The 23000-nt window shown below is 36.0% G+C and overlaps 1 long non-coding RNA gene across 1 annotated transcript; it reads right to left on the reverse strand.

Moving 5' to 3' along the window:
- Positions 1-435: 435 nt before the first annotated feature.
- Positions 436-22453, reverse strand: LOC123332437. The gene is made up of 3 exons (XR_006549227.2): positions 22290-22453; positions 7403-7461; positions 436-714 (listed from the first exon to the last, which is right to left on the reverse strand). It is a non-coding gene; the product is annotated as an uncharacterized LOC123332437 (long non-coding RNA).
- Positions 22454-23000: the final 547 nt, after the last annotated feature.

Below are 23000 nucleotides of genomic sequence, written 5' to 3' on the forward strand. Positions count from 1 at the left end.
GAGCACTGAAGAATTGATGCTTTGAACTGTGGTGTTGGAGAAGACTCTTGAGAGTCCCTTGGACTGCAAGGAGATTCAAGCAGTCCGTCCTAAAGGAGATCAGCCCTGAGTGTTCATTGGAAGGACTGATGCTGAAGATGAAACTCCAGTACTTTTGCCTCCTGAAGAGCTCACTCATTGGAAAAGACCCTGATGCTGGGAAAGATTGAAGACAGGAGGAGAAGGGGATGACAGAGGATGAGATGGTTTGATAGCATCACTGTCTCGATGGCCATGAGTTTGAGTAAGCTCCAGGAGTTGGTGATGGACAGGGAAGCCTGGTGTGCTGCAGTCCATGGGGTTGCAGAGTGTCGGACATGATATGAGTGACTGAACTGAACTGATTCAATCTCCATGCACCGTTTAATAAAAATTCTTGTATTTTGGACACCTAATTGTTTCCATGTGCACTTGATATTTTCTTAGAGTCTAAAAAATATCAAAAAGCAATTTTTTTTCCTCCTCAAATCTTTCCTTTAATGTCAGGTAGTTTCAACCCCCACCCCCACACAAGATACATATCATAGAGGAATGGGCCTGAAGGCATCTGAGTCATACATGGTGTGGTAGGTACAAACCTTGGGTCAGATCAAAGGAGCAGTCAGGTGCCTGGGAGAAGGATGGTGCTTGTTTTCCCCTTCCCATTTTTCTTTCCTACTGGCCTTCAGCTAAAGTCTATGGAAGAGAAAGGACTTTTAATCAGTTAAGAGTTTAGTTTTTAGAGATGCTGTAGCTTTCAACTGACTACTTTGTTTATTTGACTTTGTGTTACTGCCTTTAAATTGGGTCTACTGTTATTCAGTAAAACAGTCAAACTAAATGTTAAGTATGCTATCACATTTTCCAAGCTTACAAAATTTTAATATATTTTTATTGTGAAAATATACTTATAAATCAACAAATGATTGTGAAGCAAACCTCTAAAATTAAGAAATAATGTCCTGCTGGATACTGGAGGGCTTCAGCCCTCCTCCGCATTTGTTTCCCATCCTATCCAAACCTCTCCTTTATGGGTAATCTCTATGTTAACTTTTAAGATGCTCTTTTCTTTCCACCTTTGCATATAAACATACCACCTTTATATTTATTCTTATGATAGTTGTTTTATAACTTTGTACTAAATTCCATTAATTACTATTATGTTTCCTGTATAGTTAGCTTAATATGATATCCTCCTTGATTCAAACATGTTCTGGTGTGTGGCCATATATGATATGTAATAATACATGTATCATATATATATGTGTGTTATATATAAATGTGTGTGTGACTTACTGTGATATTGAATGGTTTGCCTTGAAAACGAACAGAGATCATTCTGTTGTTTTTGAGATTGCATCCAAGTGCAGCATTTCAGACTCTTTTGTTGACTATGATAGCTACTCCATTTCTTCTAAGTGATTCCTGCCCACAGTAGTGGATAAAATGGTCATCTGAGTTCAATTCACCCATTCCAGTCCATTTTAATTCACTGATTCCTAGAATGTTGACCTTCACTCTTGCCATGTGCTGTTTGAACACTTCCAATTTGCCTTGATTCATGGACCTAACATTCCAGGTTCCTATGCAATTTTGCTCCTTGCTTCTATCATTAGTCCCATCTACTACTGGGTGTTGTTTTTGCTTTGGTCCATCCCTTCATTCTTTCCGGAGTTATTTCCCCACTGATCTCCAGTAGTATTTTGGGCACCTACCAACCTGGGGAGTTCATCTTTCAGTGTCTTATTTTTCTGGCTTTTCATACTTTATATTGGTATATGCAATTCTTCTGTATTCAGAGTTTCCAACTTATTTAACCCTTCTATTCTGAATGGATACCTGAGCTCTTTCCAGGTTTAGTCCAATATTCCAGGCTGTGAATATTCTTGAGAGCATACATTCTGACACATATATACTAAGCATTTTTCTAATGTGTAGGAATGGAATTTCTGGGTCAAAATATATGAACGTTCCATTTTATCAGAAAATGTTTCTCAAATTCGTTACTGTTACCTATATCCTCACAAATAGTAGATCAAATTTCAGACTGTTCCCATCTTACCAACATTTAGTTTTATCAGATATTCTTATTTTCTGTCAATCTCTATATTTGTATCTAATGGTCATTTTAATTTGAATTTGCCAGTTAAGCGTAATAACCTTTCATGGATTTGTCATTTGAATTTCTTTCTTTCTCAGTGCCTGTTCAAGTCCTTGACATTTTTCTAATATATTGTCTGTACTTTTCTTATTGATTTTTGTAATTAAATTTTTATTTGAAGATGATTGTAGATTCATAATAGCATAATATGAAGAAATCCTATTTTCCCATTAACCATTTTCTCCAATGATAATATCTTGCTTAACTTGTGTAATATCATGGTCAGTAAATTGACATTGATAAAAAATTCACTGATACTCAAATTTCTCATATTATATGTACTCATATCTATGTATATGTTCTTATGTGTGTATATTTAAGTTCTTTGCAATTTTGTCATATGTAAAATTTGTGTTTGTCTACTGCCACAGTCAAGAAACAAAACAGTTCTGTCATCAGATGGATTCCTACTGTTGCTCTTTTGTACTCACACCCACCTTCCCTCTCACCCCTCCCCACTCCTCCATGTACACGTTCTCTGAAAACCACTTCAGCTGACCCTTGAACAATACAATTTTCAACTATTCAGGTTTATTATATACTGATTTTTTAAATGGTAAAGACCACAGTACTGCATGATCTACTGTCAATTGAATCTATGGATGGGGAACCATAGGTATGGAGGAACCTTAGATATGAAGAAACTGTGGATACTAGGTGCCTGGAATACAAAGGGTCTACTTTAATTATATGGTGCAGTTTTGATTAGGGAGAGGGACAGCATCACTAAACCCATCTGTACTATACATCTATAATTTTGCATCCTCAAGGATGTTATATGGATGGAATAATACAGAATGTACCCTTCTGGGACTGGCTTTTTATTTTATTTATTTATTTTTTATTTTTTTTAAAATTTAATTTTATTTTTTAACTTTACAATATTGTATTGGTTTTGCCATATATCGAAATGAATCTGCCACAGGTATACATGTGTTCCCCATTCTGAATCCTCCTCCCTCCTCCCTCCCCATACCATCCCTCTGGGTTGTCCCATTGCACCAGCCCCAAGCATCCAGTATCGTGCATCGAACCTGGACTGGCGACTCGTTTCATATATGATATTATACGTATTTCAGTGCCATTCTCCCAAATCATCCCATCCTCTCCCTCTCCCACAGAGTCCAAAAGACTGTTCTATACATCAGTGTTTCTTTTGCTGTCTCGTATACAGGATTATTGTTACCATCTTTCTAGATTCCGTATATATGCGTTAGTATACTGTATTGGTGTTTTTCTTTCTGGCTTACTTCACTCTGTATAATAGGCTGCAGTTTCATCCACCTCATTAGAACTGATTCAAATGTATTCTTTTTGATGGCTGAGTAATACTCCACTGTGTATATGTACCACAGCTTTCTTATCCATTCATCTGCTGATGGACATCTAGGTTGCTTCCATGTCCTGGCTATTATAAACAGTGCTGCGATGAACATTGGGGTACACGTGTCTCTTTCCCTTCTGGTTTCCTCAGTGTGTATGCCCAGCAGTGGGAGTGCTGAGTCGTATGGCAGTTCTATTTCCAGTTTTTTAAGGAATCTCCACACTGTTCTGTGGCTGTACTAGTTTGCATTCCCACCAACAGTGTAAGAGGGTTCCCTTTTCTCCACACCCTCTCCAGCATTTATTGCTTGTAGACTTTTGGGTCTCAGCCATTCTGACTGGTGTGAAATGGTACCTCATAGTGGTTTTGACTTGCATTTCTCTGATAATGAGTGATGTTGAGCATCTTTTCATGTGTTTGTTAGCCATCTGTATGTCTTTGGAGAAATGTCTATTTAGTTCTTTGGCCCATTTTTTGATTGGGTCATTTATTTTTCTGGAGTTGAGCTGTAGGAGTTGCTTGTATATTTTTGAGATGAGTTGTTTGTCAGCTGCTTCATTTGCTATTATTTTCTCCCATTCTGAAGGCTGTCTTTTCACCTTGCTTATAGTTTCCTTTGTTGTGCAGAAGCTTTTAAGTTTAATTAGGTCCCATTTGTTTATTTTTGCTTTTATTTCCAATATTCTGGGAGGTGGGTCATAGAGGATCCTTCTGTGATTTATGTTGGAGAGTGTTTTGCCTATGTTCTCCTCTAGAGTTTTATAGTTTCTGGTCTTACATTTTAGATCTTTAATCCATTTTGAATTTATTTTTGTGTATGGTGTTAGAAAGTGTGGTTGACCAGTTTTCCCAGCACCACTTGTTAAAGAGATTGTCTTTAATCCATTGTATATTCTTGCCTCCTTTGTCAAAGATAAGGTGTCCATAGGTGCCTGGGTTTATCTCTGGGCTTTCTATGTTGTTCCATTGATCTATATTTCTGTCTTTGTGCCAGTACCATACTGTCTTGATGACTGTGGCTTTGTAGTAGAGCCTGAAGTCAAGCAGGTTGATTCCTCCAGTTCTATTCTTCTTTCTCAAGATTGCTTTGGCTATTTGAGGTTTTTTGTATTTCCATACAAATTGTGAGATTATTTGTTCTAGCTCTGTGAAGAATACCATTGGTAGATTGATAGGGATTGCATTGAATCTATAGATTGCTTTGGGTAGTATATTCATTTTCAGTATATTGATTCTTCCAATCCATGAACATGGTATATTTCTCCATCTGTTAGTGTCCTCTTTGATTTCTTTCATCAGTGTTTTATAGTTTTCTATATATAGGTCTTTAGTTTCTTTAGGTAGATATATTCCTAAGTATTTTATTCTTTCCATTGCAATGGTGAATGGAATGGTTTCCTTAATTTCTCTTTCTGTTTTCTCATTATTAGTGTATAGGAATGCAAGGGATTTCTGTGTGTTGATTTTATATCCTGCAACTTTATTATAGTCATTGATTAGCTCTAGTAATTTTCTGGTGGAGTCTTTAGGGTTTTCTATGTAGAGGATCATGTCGTCTGCAAACAGTGAGAGTTTTACTTCTTCTTTTCCAATCTGGATTCCTTTTATTTCTTTTTCTGCTCTGATTGCTGTGGCCAAAACTTCCAAAACTATGTTGAATAGTAATAATAGTGAAAGTGGGCACCCTTGTCTTGTTCCTGACTTTAGAGGAAATGCTGTCAATTTTTCACCATTGAGGATAATGTTTGCTGTGGGTTTGTCATATATAGCTTTTATTATGTTGAGGTATGTTCCTTCTATTCCTGCTTTCTGGAGAGTTTTTATCATACATGGATGTTGAATTTTATCAAAGTCTTTCTCTGCATCTATTGAGATAATCATATGGCTTTTATTTTTCAATTTGCTAATGTGGTGTATTACATTGATTGATTTGTGGATATTGAAGAATCCTTGCATCCCTGGGATAAAGCCCACTTGGTCATGGTGTATGATCTTTTTAATGTGTTGTTGGATTCTGATTGCTAGAATTTTGTTAAGGATTTTTGCATCTATGTTCATCAGTGATATTGGCCTGTAGTTTTCTTCTTTTTTTTGTGGCATCTTTGTCAGGTTTTGGTATTAGGGTGATGGTGGCCTCATAGAATGAGTTTGGAAGTTTACCTTCCTCTGCAATTTTCTGGAAGAGTTTGAGCAAGATAGGTGTTAGCTCTTCTCTAAATTTTTGGTAGAATTCAGCTGTGAAGCTGTCTGGACCTGGGCTTTTGTTTGCTGGAAGATTTTTGATTACAGTTTCAATTTCCGTGCCTGTGATGTGTCTGTTGAGATTTTCTATTTCTTCCTGGTCGAGTTTTGGAAAGTTGTACTTTTCTAAGAATTTGTCCATTTCTTTCAAGTTGTCCATTTTATTGGCATATAATTGCTGATAGTAGTCTCTTATGATCCTTTGTATTTCTGTGTTGTCTGTTGTGATCTCTCCATTTTCATTTCTAATTTTATTGATTTGATTTTTCTCCCTTTGTTTCTTGATGAGTCTGGCTAATGGTTTGTCAATTTTATTTATCCTTTCACAGAACCAGCTTTTGGCTTTGTTGATTTTTGCTATGGTCGCTTTTGTTTCTTTTGCATTTATTTCTGCCCTAATTTTAAGATCTTTCCTTCTACTAACCCTGGGGTTCTTCATTTCTTCCTTTTCTAGTTGCTTTAGGTATAGAGTTAGATTATTTATTTGACTTTTTTCTTGTTTCTTGAGGTATGCCTGTATTGCTATGAACTTTCCCCTTAGGACTGCTTTTGCAGTGTCACACAGGTTTTGGGTTGTTGTGTTTTCATTTTCATTCGTTTCTATGCAAATTTTGATTTCTTTTTTGATTTCTTCTGTGATTTGTTGGTTATTCAGCAGCGTGTTGTTCAACCTCCATATGTTGGAATTTTTAATAGTTTTTCTCTTGTAATTGAGATCTAATCTTACTGCATTGTGGTCAGAAAAGATGCTTGGAATGATTTCTATTTTTTTGAATTTACCAAGGCTAGATTTATGGCCCAGGATGTGATCTGTCCTGGAGAAGGTTCCATGTGCGCTTGAGAAAAAGGTGAAATTCATTGTTTTGGGATGAAATGTCCTATAGATATCAACTAGGTCTAACTGGTCTATTGTATCGTTTAAAGTTTGTGTTTCCTTGTTAATTTTCTGTTTAGTTGATCTATCCATAGGTGTGAGTGGGGTATAAAGTCTCCCACTATTATTGTGTTATTGTTAATTTCTCCTTTCATACTTGTTAGCGTTTGTCTTACATACTGCGGTGCTCCCGTGTTGGGTGCATATATATTTATAATTGTTATATCTTCTTCTTGGATTGATCCTTTGATCATTATGTAGTGACTGTCTTTGTCTCTTTTCACAGCCTTTGTTTTAAAGTCTATTTTATCTGATATGAGTATTGGTACTCCTGCTTTCTTTTGGTCCCTATTTGCATGGAAAATCTTTTGCCAGCCCTTCACTTTCAGTCTGTATGTGTCCCCTGTTTTGAGGTGGGTCTCTTGTAGACAACATATGCAGGGGTCTTGTTTTTGTATCCATTCAGCCAGTGGGACTGGCTTTTTAAAAAATTTACTTTTAATTGAAGGATAATTGCTTTACAGTATTGTGTTGGTTTCTACCAAACATCACCATGAATCAACCATAGGTTTATCTGTGTCCTCTCCTACTTGAACATCCTTCCCACTTCGATCCCCATCCTACCCCTCTAGGTTGTTGTGGATCCCTGGTTTGAGTTCCCTGAGTCATAAAGCAAATTCCCATTGGCTATTTATTTTACATACTGTAATGTATGTTTCCATGTTACTCTCTCCATACATACCACCCTCTCCTTCCTCCCCACCCCCCAGTTGTGCCCACAAACCTGTTCTTAATGTCTGTGTCTCCACCGTTGCTCTGCAAATAGGTTCATCAGTACCATCTCTAGATTGAATATATATGAGTTAGTATATGATATTTGTTTTTCTCTTTCTGACTTACTTCACTCTGTAAAATAGGCTCTATGTTCATCCACCTCATTAGGACTGACTCAAATGCATTCTTTTTTATGGCTCAGTAATATTCCATTGTATATATGTACCACGGAGAAGGCAATGGCACCCCACTCCGATATTCTTGCCTGGAAAATCCCATGGATGGAGGAGCCTGGTGGGCTGCCATCTATGGGGTCGCACAGAGTCGGACACGACCGAAGAGACTTAGCAGCAGCATATGTACCACAGTTTCTTTATCCATTCATCTGTTGATTTTTTTCACAGCGTAATTCTCTGGAGATTCATTCTAGTTGCTGTCTGATTATTTCTTTTAATGCAAATGTACCCACCAGTCTGTGACATTCCCTTCTGAATTTTCTCCTTTGTGATTCAACATTATATTTTTCTAATACCATCACTCAGAACCATTGCCAGTTTACATACACCTCACTCTTTGCCACTGGGGTATAGTGACTGCATTTTTACCCTCTTTCCTAAGTCATAGCACTTTAAGATACTGTCACACCTTTGTGTGTATCACTTTCTGTTAGTGACCCAGAAGACTGAGAACCTAATTTGGGTTTAGTGAATGCCCTTTAAGGCAAGGTCATTCATGTATACATTTGGAATGAAAATTTGGAAAAAGCAGTTTTTATAAGTCCCTCAAAATGGGTAAGGTTACCTGATTAATGTAATTGCTATTATAAAATAGGTTTTCCTGTTTCTTCCTTCTCAAAGATTTCAATTCATTAAACTGTAATTTTCAATTAACTGCCTTTCTTTGAACCTAGATTCCATGACTTTTATTTGCCTTTTGTTCCATTGCTATATTGTTTTTATAGAATACCTCTGAGTAAAACAGTACTAAAGATAAACGTTTATTTATTAAAATAAAATTCTATAGTTCCTGAGTTATTTATGAATAATAGAAGTATTGTTTTGCATTCACTTTATTTCTTAACTCATTAAGACATTTCTAATTTGTTTCCCAGTTTTTAGAGTTAGCATAGTGCCTGACAAATCATTAAAGTGTGATGAAAGAGTGAATTATATTTCTAGGTTTTTTTTGTTTGTTTCTTTATTCTTTAACCTGAACTTAGAGTTGCAAAAATGAAGTCTACCTTGATTGGCACAAATGCTGCTTCTTGCTATCAACAGATTAACAGGCATCCCAAGACCATCGAAACCTAAAGATTAGAAGTTGAAATGGAATGTAAACTAGATGACAGAAAATCTTCTAAAGCAACACAGGCACTAGCTTTTAAGACTTTAATAGAACAAAGGTGCAAACCTCCTTATTAGCCTCCTCATTTAAAAGTCTAATTGTCCTCTTATATCTACACACTTAGACATAAACACACAATTAGTCACAGGGTACTTGGAGGTACTTGAGAGAGCTTGGTAGGGATTTGGGGACAGAATTCCTTCATTGCCTTCTAATGAGCTAACAGCTGCGACACATAGATCATTGACGGCAGGAGCTTGAAGGCACCCTAGGGATCATCTTCTCAACCCCCTCAATTATAAAGATGAGAAAAAATGAGATTGAGGAAAAGTTGTTGACTTATTCAAGGTTATCCAGCTTGGTGGTGGCAGAATCAAGTTCAGATCTCAGTGTTGATGTCAGTGTTGATCTATTCGACACAAATCAGGGAAAACACTTTGGTTTTCAACCAAATTTGGTTGACCAAATTCACTTGGTCAGTAAATTTGAATTGGTCACCTAGGCTGCATTGGACAATTTGCTGGGTGTTGTATGTGCAGAGGTGGGTAAGATGAATTCTTACTGTGAAACTTGCTGGTTTCTGGAGGGTTAGACATGCAATAAGATGCATTACTGTAGACTATGTTAAGTGCTACAACAGGGACATTGATAAAATTCTGAGAAATCATTGAGGAGGGACTCTCCAAATAGTTTAGTGCAGTGCGTTTGTCATGTCCCTCCAGGTGACTGGACATTTCTTCCAAGGCAGCTGTGGTGAGAGGGGATATGTCACATAACCTGTTCTGGACTTGACAGAAATGGCCTGACTGTTCAAGGTGATACTAGCTCTATTATTGTGTATAGGCCTGTGGTTAATGATTGCTTTTGATTTGATTGTTTAAGAAGCACTGAAAGAATGATTCCTAAAAGTGGGTTCTGATATGTATGCAAAGATGCAGAACTATTTGGATGTTTGACAAAGGAAAATTCTATAAGGAAAAGATATTTCACTTTTATAAGATGGCGAATGGAGGATTCCCACATGTGCCTGAGAGTAGTTTTTCAGTTTGCGCCTCCAAGATGCAATATACGACATCTTTATTTGCCCATGATTTTTTTTTGTTTTTTTTTTTTGGCTAGAACACAGTTCACATAAAAGAACTGTGATCCTGCCTTATGTATCTTCTTTTTCCTGGTACACTCAGGCAGCTGGAACCAGATACACTTCTCTTCAGCTTTCTTTATCTGCACTAAGGTCACTTTGAAAAATATTCACTCATACACTTCCATTTCCTCTCATTTCTATTTTCCAACCACGGATATTTTCAGAGCCAATGTTAGATTTCTTCAGCTTACCTCTGACCTCAGCTACGGTTATAGTGAACAATTCTGAGTACCTTGACAGCATGCCATCTCAAACATCCTCTGTGCCTCTCCCCAAGGCCTTGGGAGTCTTGCCCAGTTTGTGTGCAAGTACCATGGAAATTTTGGGAAGTTCATACCTGTAGGCAAACCGTCAACCAGTTCAGAAGTTTAATGCTTCAGCTTCTTATCTTTTGGTGGGCAAATTCTAAGAAGCATCCTATACAGTACCTCAGCTAGTTCCCAGACCACTTGCATCCCAGTTGCCCATAGTGATAAGCAGTTCTGTAGTGACCCTGCTGTTGTTTGTTGTTTATCCTCCTATTTTCACTCTTGCTCCTTTACTGCAGGCAATCCTATGATCACCTCCCAAATAAACTACCTATACTACTCACGTCCTTGTCTCAGACTTTGCTGTAGACCCAAGTTAGGGCATTTCAAAATTCTGAACTCTTTCTTTTTAAAAATTATTTATTTGTTTACTTTTGGCTGTGCTGGATCTTCATTGCTGTGTGGGCTTTTCTCTAGTTGTTGCCAGTAGGGCCTACTCTCTAGTTGTGATGCACAGGCTTCTTATGGCAGTGACTTCTCTTGTTGCAGAGCATGGGCTCTAGGCACACAGGTTTCAGTAGTGGGAGTTCCTCGACTCTAGAGTACAGGCTCAGTAGTTGTGCATGGGCTTAGTTGCTTTGCAGCATGTGGGATCTTCCTGGATCAGGGATTGAACCCCTGTCTTCCGCACTGGCAGGTGGGATTCCTTTAACACTGAGCCACCAGGGAAGCACTGAACTCATTTTCTAATCATCACCTCTAGCCTAGGTCAACATGTGATCATTATTGCTTTGACAGTAGGAAAACCTTTGTTCTGGAACTAAGTCACTGGCATGTGTTCTATATAAAATTATTAAATAGTTTCATGTCTAAAATTTGCTAACCAGTACATTAAAAATAATGGTACTAAATCTGTTCAGTGATGTAGTAAATGGACAAAGCTAGCTGGGCAAATAGACCACGAAACTATATAAGCTGATCTGAAATGCTTCTTTCTGCACTACATTTTGCTTCTCTGAAAGGTTTATTGGAGAGAGTGAGAATGTGTGACATGTTTGCAGTAGGTCCACTTGTATTACTGTTCAAAGAGTTTATTGTTCCCAACTGTTTGCTTAGGAACTGTCAGTTTTAGGCAAAAGGCTTACTTCCTTATTATTTTCTTCTTCGTTTTCCCTAGTTATAAAAATAAAAAATGTTCATTAGAAAATGTAAAATATTCATAAAACTATAAAGAAGAAAATAATAATCATGCATAATTTCATATCCCATGTTGTTCTTTAGTCACTAAGTCGAGTCCAACTCTTTTGTGACCCCATGGAATGTAGCCCACCAGTCTCCTCTGTCCATGGGATTCTCTAGGCAAGGGTACTGGAGTGGGTTGCCATAACCTGGGGATCTTCTCCATCCAGGGATCGAACCCAAGTCTCCTGAATTGCAGGCAGGCTCTTTACCGTCTGAGCCACCTGGGGATCCTTTCATATCCAGTGAGTGAGTGAGAGTAAAGTTGCTCGGTCGTGTCCGACTCTTTGTGATCCCATTGACTGTAGCCTACCAGCCTCCTCCGTCCATGGGATTTTTCTAGGCAAGAGTACTGGAGTGGGCTGCCATTTCCTTCTCCAGGGGATCTTCCCAACCCAGGGATCGAACCTGGGTCTCCCGCACTGCAGACAGATGTCTTACTTTTCTGAGCCACCAGGGAATTCCTATCCCATAGCTAATCACTAATAATAATAAATAATAAATAATAAAATAAATAAATAATTAAAAAAATAATCACTAAATGCCCTTTCAGTTTTGAGAACGTGTATAGAAGAAAATAGTAGCAGTAGGGAGGAGAAAAAAGAACAGGCTATATTTCTAGCTTATTTTTGTCATATTATTTCTACCTTATTTCTGTCATATTTTTCTTACTTAACATCATCTTATAACATCATTAATGAAATCTTACCACTAGCATCTTTTTAAAAGGCTAAAATTTTTTCTATTAAAATTTTTAATTTGCCATTATTTCAATAACACTGAAGCAAATATATTTTATATATAAATATACAAAACTGATATTTCTTACATAGAGTCCTGGAAATGGGAAAAATAGGTAAAAGAGCATGTATATGTATAGTGATCTTGATGCTTACTACCCAAATATTATATAGGTTTTATAATTTATACTTCCTTATAGAGCTGGCTTCAAGAGTATGTGACCTGTGTGGTTTTAAAGGGATCCATGCTTAGAACCCCTTACATTCCTTAATGCTCTTTGGTGAAATTCTTAATGATTTTAATGGAAGAGACCCTCATTTTCATTTCATACAAGTTATATTGCTGGTACTGCTTCCATGAGAAAACAAGGAGAAACATAATGTTAAATGTGTTTTGTAATGGGGAGACATAGAAAGATACATGAGAAAGATTCAAATGGAAATCTTTTTTTTTTTTTTTTTTTTTTTACCATTTTTTCCTCTTTATTCTCTGTTTCTTATTTGCGGATTGTCTCTGTAGATCCCATCAGGTTTTATTGCTGTTGTTTGTTTTTGTGTCACGCCCATGGGGAAGATTAAATTGTTTTAGCTAGGTCTACTCAAGAGCTGCAGATGAGTCTGATGAGATAAGACGAAGCCATTTCCTCACTTGGCTGTGTTTGTGCTAACATGTGAATATACCACTATTTCAAACAGTTGAGTAGCAATTGCTCCTGTGCTAACAGTTAATTTTAGTTTTGTGAGATGGAAAATAATACCAAATTCATAAGTATAACTTTGTCTTAAAAGATAATCTTGAGCCTGGTATTTTAAAACAACAAAAACAAAAAGATAAAAACCGATATCATCAAAAGAACAGGCCCAAAAGAATAAGAAAAATCTATGTACTTACATCCATATCTATATTATCTATCTATTTCTGTCTTTTTCTAGTTACTATTTTTAGTACACTAACAATTTTTGGAAAAGGTCAACTTTCATTCCAATACCAAAAAAACAATGCCAAAGAATACTCAAATTACTGTACAATTGCACTCATTTCACATGCCAGCAAGATTTTGCTCAAAATCCTTCAAGCTATGTGAAGGATTCAGCAGTAGGTGAAATGAGAAATTCCAGATGTGTAAGCTGCATTTAGAAAACGCAGAGGAACCAGAGATCAAATTGCCAACATACGTTGGATTGTAGAAAAAGCAAGGGGTTCCAAAAAAACCATCTACTTCTGCTTCATTGACTATGCTAAAACCTTTGACTGTATGGATCACAATAAACTGTGGAAAATTCTGAAAAATACGGGCATACCAGACCACCTTACTTGCCTCCTGAGAAACCTGTATCCAGGTTGAGAAGCAACAGTTAGAACCAGACATGGAACAACAGACTGCTTCCAAATCAGGAAAGGAGTGTGTCAAGGCTGTATACTGTACCCTGCTTATTTAACTTATAAACAGTGTACATCATGCAAAATGCTGGGCTGGATGAAGCACAAGCTGGGGTCAAGATTGCCAGGAGAAATATCAACAACCTCAGATATGCAGATGATACCACTTAAATGCCAAAAGTGAAGAGGAACTAAAGAGCCTCTTGATGAAGGTGAAAGAGAAGAAAGAAAAAGCTGGCTTGAAACTCAACATTCAAAAAACTAAGATCATGGGATCTGCTCCTATCACTTCATGACAAATAGATGGGGAAAATGTGGAAACAGTGTCAGGTCTCATTTTCTTGGGCTCCATAATCAATGTGGACAGTGACTGCAGCCATGAAATTAAAAGATGCTTGTCCTTGGAAGAATAGCTATGTCAAACTTAGACAGCATTTTAAAAAACAAGACATCACTTTGCTGACCAAGGTTCACATAGTCAATGCTATGGTTTTTCCAGTAGTCAGGTATGGATGTGAGATTTGGACCAGAAAGGAATCTGAGTGCCGAAGAATTGACACTTTTGAACTGCGGTGCTGAAGAAGACTCTTGAGAGTCCCTTGGACAGCAAGGACATCAAATCAGTCAATCCTAAAGTAAGTCAAACGTGAACATTCATTGGAAGGACTGATGCTGCAGCTGAAGCTCCAATACTTTGACCACCTGATGGGAATAGGCGATTCATTGGAATCGACCCTGATGCTGGGGAAAATTGAGGGCAAGAGGATAAGGTGGTGACAGAGGATGAGATGGTTGGATGGCATCACTGACTCAGTGGCCATGAGTTGGAGCACACTTGTGGAGATAGTGATGGACAGAGAAGCCTGACGAGGCAAGTAAAGTGCCTCAATCTTTGGGGTCACAAAGAGTTGGACACGACTTAACTACTGAACAACAACAACAAATAATTTTGGAGTAGTTTGGTAAACTTCTTCATCATTAAACATATTTCATGCTTTATTAAAAATACTTTAGGCTATTTTCCTAATTTTACTTTAGCCAGTTATGTATGCCCTGATTATTGGCAACGTTTTTGAATTTTAATAATTTATGTGAAAGTGCAAATGAATTACATTTTTCTCCCGCTGTTCAGCTATATGGATTATCTTCAATGATTTTAAATTCTTTCACCATTCTATGACATACATGACGGGTACATGACAGACCTTTTCTTGCTGGCATTTTATAATTTGTTTTCTTTCAAATATACTGAGGTATTTTTCAGGACTTTCAATTGCATGTTCTTGAACTCAAATAGATTCCCCGGTAAGCGTAAGATAAAATTAGGTAAAACCGTGGCTCATGGAAGAATTTATGCTTAGCCCTTGTGTGTTTATATCCATGTATTCTGAGAGTTATGGTGTGCTCTTGTGTTGACAACACCACCAAGGAAGGGATGCTGGCAAATAAAATAGCATTCTCATTTCACTGTGCAGGCCAAGCCCAGCGTTCTTTTCTTCCAGGAGTCATACTGAATTACACATGCTTTCAACCATGGATTCAAGTTTTACAAGACAAAAAAGTATCAAATGCTGATGATGCCCACTCTTTTTTTTTAAACTTTTATTTTGTTTTGGAGTATAGCCAATTAACAATGTCGTGATAGTTTCAGGTGAACAGCGAAGGGACTCAACCATACATATACATGTATCCATTCTCCCCTAAAACTCCCAACCAATCACTATTTTTGAAGTAGCAATGATTATTTCATGTAAAAACTGCTTAAATGTAAATGCAAAAATAAAAATACAGTTAAAAAATATAGCCCAGTATGTAATGTTGTCCTCGTTTGAAAATTAACTTAAAATTAATGAAACCAAAATAACTTAAAGACTGATATTTACCAACTTGACAAAAGTCACCTTAAAGCACATAAAATTTAACAGATACTGCTGTTTACTGAAAAAAAAAAAAAAGTTTTAAGATAAGTGATATAGAACCATAAGTAAATTGACCAGTTCATTAGAGAATTGTTAATCAACACATAACTGGCTAAAATATATTTAAAATTATTTAGATATTAAAAAGAAAAGGAATCTCCCCAAATTCCAAAAATATGGGAAAATTATTGTACAACTGTCTTATCGTACTTTAATGTTACAATTATATAAAAACCAGTGATAGGGAAAATTTATTTTTAAATGACTTAACGTTTTTACCAATTTCATTTTAATCACCGCATTTGCACTGATTGAACACAAGCAGAAGGCTTAAAATTGGAGAATGGCCTTGATAATGTATATTAAAATTTTCTGATATATTAAAACTTGGCATTCATCTAGTTTAGTTTTCTGCTATTGCTGTTTGATGAAGTGATGCAATTCTCTCTCAGAAATCTTTTTTGTCACCTGTTTGAAGCTATTGTAGCTGTGGTTGGCTTGTCTATCCCCTCATCCTCTTTGTTTTCACAATTCTTCATAGAGCAGTTATATAGTATGTTAACTAGATCACATTATTTGAAGTGATATCTATGGATTATTATCCAAATACAGTGGTTCGTGGGTGGAAATGTTGAGTCAAATTTGTACTCTTCTGTCCTTGTCTAGTACATATATTTTCACCATATCCAACAGTTTTTTTTTATAGTTTTTAGAAAAATTTTAAAATACTATGTTAAAGTGATCTTCCCCTATAATTTCAAACAATCGTATTTTATGTCTTTAAATTTCTTTTAAAAAATTTACTTATTTTTAATTGAAATATAGTTGCTTTACAATATTGTGTTGGTTTCTACCATACATCACATGAATCAGTCATGGGTATACATATATCCTTTCCCTCTTGAAACTCCCTCCTGCCTCCCACCCCATCCCACACCTCTAGGTTGTCACAGAGCCCTGATTTGTGTTCCCTGAGTTATAGAGCAAATTCCCACTGGCTATCTATTTTACATATGATAGTGTATATGTTTCCATGCTACTCTCTCCATTTGTCCCAACCTCTCTCTGCCCCACCCCATAAGTCTGTTCTCTATGTCTGGATCTCCATTTCTGCCCTGAAAGTAGGTTTATCAGTACCATCTTTCTAGATTCCATATATATGCATTAACATGAGATATTTGTTTTTCTCTTTCTCAATTGCTTCACTCTGTATTATAGGCTCTAGGTTCATTCACCTCTCTAGCACTGATTCAAATACATTCCTTTTTATAGCTGAGTAATATTCCATTTATGTATGCACCATAACTTCTTTATCCATTCATCAGTCCATGTATATCTAGGCTGTTTCCATGTCCTAACTATTGTAAATAATACTATACTGAACATTGGGGCACATGTTTCTTTTTCAGTTTTGGTTTCCTCAGGGTATATGCCCAGTAGTGGGATTGTTGGGCATTTGGTAGTTTTATTCCTAGTTTTATAAGGAAAATCCAAATTTTCTTCCATAGTGGCTGTATCAATTTATACTCCCACTAACAGTGCAAGAGAGTTCCCTTTCTCCATAGCCTCTACAGCATTTATTGTTAGTAGATTTTTTGATAATGGCCATTCTGACTGGTATAAAGTGATAGCTCATTGTAGTTTTTATTTGCATTTCTATAATAATAAGCAATATTACACATCTTTTCATGAGTACATTGGCCATTTGTATGTCTTTGGAGAAATGTCTGCTTAGGTCTTTTGCCCACTTTTTGATTGAATTTGTTTTTCTGGTATTGAGTTGCATGAGCTGCTTGTATATTTTGAAAATTAATCCTTTGTTAGTTGCTTTATTTGCTATTATTTTCTCCCATTTTGAGGGTTGTCTTTTCACCTTGTTTATAGTTTCCTTTGCTGTGCAAAAGGTTTTAAATTTAACTAGGTCTCACTTATTTATTTTTGCTTTTGTTTCCATTACTCTAGGTGGTGGGTCATAGAGGATCTTGCTGTGCTTTATGTCATACAGTGTTCTGCCTATAAGAGTTTTATAGTTTCTAGTCTTAAATGATTATTGCTCACAGTGAACTTACTGTGTATAGAAAAGTTCCTGGGTACCAAGCCTTGTGTCGAGAACTTTAGGAGTCTTTGTTTCTCTTGAGCTCCTTCACAGCCCAGTGAAGTCGAAACCATCAAGCTCCATTTAGTAGAGAAGGAAATGGCAACCCACTCCAGTGTTCTTGCCTGGAGAATCCCATGGACAGAGGAGCCTAGCAGGCTACGGTCTATGGGGTTGCAAGAGTCGGATACGGCTTAGCAACTAAAACGCCACCACCACCAGTCTTACATTTAGGTCTTTAATCAATTTTGAGTTTATCTTTGTGTATGGTGTTAGGAAGTATTTTAATTTCATTCTTTTACATATAGCTGTCCAGTTTTCCCAGCATCACTTATTGAACAGACTATCTTTGCTCCATTATATATTATTGCCTCCTTTGTCAAAGATAAGATGTCCATAGGTGCATGAGGTTATCTCTGGGCTTTCTATCTCGTTCCATTGATCTATATTTCTCTTTTTGTGCCAGTACCATATGATCTTGATGACTGTAGCTTTGTAATATAGTCTGAAGTCAGGAAGGTTGATTCCTCCAGCTCCATTCTTCTTTCTCAAGATTGCTTTGGCTATTTGGGGTCTTTTGTGTCTTCATATGACTTGTGTAATTTTTTGTTCTAGTTCTGTGAAAAATGCCACTGGTAATTTGATAGGGACCACATTGTATCTATAGATTGCAGTACGTGTTATAGTCATTTTCACAATGTTGATTCTTCCAATCCAGGAATACAGGAATATATTCCTTACAACCCAGGAATATCTCTCCATCTGTTTATGTCATCTTTGATTTCTTTCATTGGTGTCTTACAGCTTTTTGTATGCAGCTCTTTTGTCTCCTTAGGTAAGTTTATTCCTATATATTTTATTCTTCTTGTTGCAAATATATGGAATTGATTCCTTAATTACTCTTTCTGATTTTTGTTGTTAGTGTATAGGAATGCAAATGGCTTCTGGTATTGATTTATATCCTGCTACTTTACTAAATTTACTGATTAGCTGTAGTGACTTTCTGATAATACCTTTAGAGTTTTCTATGTATAGTATTATGTCATTTGCAAACAATGAGTTTTACTTCTTCTTTTCCAAGATAGATTCCTTTTATTTCTTTTTCTTCTCTGATTGCCATAGCTAGGACTTCCAAGTCTATGTTGAATAATCATGGTGAGAATGGACACCCTTGTCTTGTTCCTGATCTTAGGAGGAATGTTTTCAGTTTTGCACCATTGAGAATAATGTTTGCTGTGGGTTTGTCATACATGGCCTTTATTATGTTGAGGTAGGTTCCTTCTATGCCCATTTTTTGAAGAGCTTTTTTTCATATCATAAATGGGTGCTGAATTTTGTCACAGGCTTTTTCTGCATCTATTGAGATTATCATGTGGTTTTTAACCTTTCAATTTATCAATATGGTGTATCACATTGATTGATTTGTGTGTATTGAAGAATCCTTGCATCCCTGGGATAAACCTGACTTGATCATGGTGTGTAATTTTTTTAATGTGTTGTTGAAATCTATTTGCTAGAATTTTATTTAGAATTTTTGCATCTATGTTCATCAGTGATATTGGCCTGTAATTTTCTTTCTTTCTTTCTTTCTTTTTTTGTGATGTCTTTTTCTGGTTTTGGTATCAGGGTGATGGTTGCCTCCCAGAATGAATTTTGATTTAAATTTTTTAAGCTTTTATTTTTAAAAAAAATTTTCAGAATTCAGGCTTGTGCTTCTGGAAATATGGTGTAGACATACTTTTCTCTATTCACCTCACTAAGTACAGTGGAAAATGCTGGACATTATATATAAGAAAAACATTAAAAGACTTGAAGATGGAGAAGAAGGCCAACTGCCTAGTGATAACAGAGCCTGAGAGACAAAATAGTGCTGGGTTTTGCTGACTTTCTTTTGCTTCATATATTGTATTTGGAGCTGAAAATGCTACCAATCCAGAGATGCCAAAGGGTGCAGGTTAAAAAAAGGAGATCCAACAAAGTCTGCTTTTTGTAACCAGAAGACCAGGAAAGTGATGGTCTAGCAAGACAGAAAACTTTCAGACAATAACCACTGTACTCTAGCAAAACAACAGTTGAAAAACCCTAAAACATAAACCTAGGTCCCATCTCTATTCATGTTAACAAAGGCTGAGTGGGGAACTTAGGCTTCCACATGTGGGAAGCTATAATCAGGTGCCCCTGCACCTTGCTAGCAAAAAAATAGGAAGTCTCATCAAAAAATTCAAGATATAATGAAGAAATGGAGTATAATGGAAAATTTAAAATTGAAAATACAAACACAAAAAAATAAATTTCAGTGAGTGAATAGCAAAATGCAAGGATAGGGCAAAGAAATCAGTGACCTGGAAGATAGAAGAGGAAAATTATCCAATCTGAAAAATTAAAGGTACACTGAAAAATTTGACAGAGTCTCAGATATGTGTGATAATGATAAGAGATCTAACACTGTTATTATATCAGAGTCTCTCGGGGAGAGAAGAAAGAGCACTCCAAAACTAGTGGTTGAAAACTCCCCAAATTTGGTAAGATATGAACCTATAGGATCAAGAAGCTGCTCTGATATAAAGTAGATAAATAATTAGGACCTTCTATAACATAGGGAATTCTACCCAGTAGAATGAAAAAAGGAGTGAATATATGTATATGTGTAACTGATTCACTTTTCTGTACACCTGAAACTAACACATTATAATTTAACTATATGCCAATAAAATTAAAAAATAAATAAAAAGAAGCTGCTCTGAGCAAATGACTAAAAATAGGATAAATCTAAAGAAATCCTTAAGACACATAATAATTAAACTCCTAGAAATTAAAACAAAGAAACAATATTGATAGCCATCAGAGAGAAATAACACCTCAGTTATAGAGGAAAGGCAATGAGAAAGACAGCAGCAATTTTGATAATCCAGACTCAAGATGTTGAAGGCCTGGCCTAAAGCAGTTGGCCAGGATTCTTGTCTATGGATGTCCAAATAATTATATTTCTATAAATGTTTTAAATTTGGGAGGTTGTTTACAATCCTAGACAAAATATAAATGAGAAGAAGTAGGGTTCTTACTCTGGAAGTCAGAGTAAGAGTGATTCAGTTGGATTATTAAAATACTGATTTTTACATTTTTCGTTGTCTTAGTCTTGTGGATGCTTTACCTCAGAGAACTATTGAAAGGAGTGGACAAAGATAAAAGTAACTGGACTTTTTGTGATAACAGTTTGCTTATATCTTGGTTAACCAGTCCTCCTTTCTGATGTGGCTTTGTCTCTTTTACATATGGAGACTGAAGTGTCCCTCGGAGGTGATAGTAGTAAGACATATTCACGTCTTTTTCTCATAATGTCACTGGCACTTGTGTTCTTATCTCAACTGAATTCATCTGGTAGCAGTAGCGTCACTGGATTCTGAGTGCCTTGATGGCAGTGGCTTGACCGTGAATTCCTTAGTGTGATAGACAATGTGTGAGACACAGTCAGTACTCAATGTTTGCAGAAATCATGTATGTGTAAATACCAGAATAAATGAATGGGCTATTTATGTAACTAGATGCCCATTTTTTTCCTCACAAAACCAAATCTGCATAAAATATAGCCCCCCCTTTTTTTTTTTTTGCTTTAAAAAGCATTTTAAAAAATCGTTTTACTTTTCTAGACAATCTTGGCTTTGTAATCGGTGATTTCAAATTAATTAGTTTTGAAAAGCTATTGAAGCAGGTACAAGTAAAATAGGCATTTTATAATTTGTCAAGCACTGAGGATTAGCACCTTATTAAATTTTCAGTTAGGGAATACACTATTCATAATTATATAGTCAAACACTAGCCCAATTATGATACCTAAAGCATGTTATCTAGCTAACCTTAACCAAACTATTAAGCCTTATTTTCTATTATTTCATTATGTGAATTACAGAATTTGTCAGTTGCCACTGGTTAACAGCATAGAAATTCTTTGATATGTTACTATAAAAGCTTTATAGAGATATAGTTAACATACCATACAATTCACCCATTTAAAGTATATAATTCCTTTTTTTTTTTTAGTATTTGAAAAGTTGTGCAATATCTTAATAGTTTAATTCTAGAATATTTTTATCACTGCACATTAGTGGTTGCTCCATATGTCCCTTTTCACCCAGCCCTGGTCAACCACTAATTTACTATTTGTATTAATGGATTTGCCTATTCTGGACATCTCATATAAATGGAATTATATAATCTATGGTCCTATTAAACTAGTTTCCATTTAGCATAAGGTTTTCAAGTTTCATGCTTATAGCATGTGTCAATATTTGATTTTGCACTAAACCCTATGGAACAATATATTTTAGTCTAGTTAAGCCAATTAGAGGATGAAAATCTCAAAGAATAGTCACTCTCAGCTAGAATCACTGTAGTTTTATCTTGGTAGATAAAATTGTATCTAAGTGTAGTTTCTAATATATACTTTGAAGAAAATGTTGCCTCAGAAAATGCTAAATTGGCGAGTAAATGAATAGATGGAAAAAAGTCAATGTTTAAGTCACCCATTTCAGTCGCTACTAATTTCATAACATTAGACAGAGACAGGAGCCAATGAGTTTCTTAAAATATGCAATCAATGGTTAAGTATACCAATGAATTGTTGCATAATCAGCAACATTAGGGAAGTAAAATTTTAACTAAGGAGTTTATAAATTGAAGAAAACTAAGAATTGACTTTTCCATTCCTTATCCATGAATGAGTAATAAACAAAACTGACAGAATTTGCCAATCAAACAGTCAAAACAGATGAGAGTAGACTGAAACTTACCCATAAACACCAGCAACTATATGAATGTCTCCTTTCAAGAATGGCATGCCAGAAAACCAGTTTGTCTTGATGAATACTGTGAGAACAGCTTGAATTTTCACAGTGAGGCTTCTGTGTATGAATGGCCATTACATTTTTCCATTTCCACACTCTAAGGGAACATGGAAGGCAGAGCCAGCTGTGTGAAATAGCACAACCACTGGGAGGTCAGTGAAACACAATTCAGATAAAGTGAAAAAACTTCCAAGCATTGCCAAGGATCTTAAGCAGACATCTAATATAACAATGATGCTTTCAAAAGAGAATAAAGGCTGATATACATTTTTAAGGGAATCAGGACTTACTATAAAATGAAAGTGTTGAAAGAAAGTCCTGCTAGTTCCAAATTTTTCAGCAATTTTGCACAGATGTATTTTTGGTTTTCTAAGCAGTGGTTGTACTTAAATGTCAGATGGGCTGAGGAACATTTCATGTTAGCTTTGTGGATGATTCCGCTGCCTTTTGTTATTTGCCTGGGGAGCAGAGGCTGAGTGGTGCAGTTAAGCTTAAAGGCAGCACTAATTTGCATGGAAAATCAGTGATCTTTGTCAAAAGGGCTTTTCAAATTCAATTTACAGACCAAAAGTATGAATAAGCAGAAAAATAGAATTATATTTCATAACTTTTCCTGCCCTGGTTAGATGGTTATTAGTTGAAAACTGTTAACTGTAA

Source organism: Bubalus bubalis, chromosome 3 (genome assembly GCF_019923935.1).
Source record: "Bubalus bubalis isolate 160015118507 breed Murrah chromosome 3, NDDB_SH_1, whole genome shotgun sequence".
In the NCBI taxonomy this organism is placed as follows: domain Eukaryota; kingdom Metazoa; phylum Chordata; class Mammalia; order Artiodactyla; family Bovidae; genus Bubalus; species Bubalus bubalis.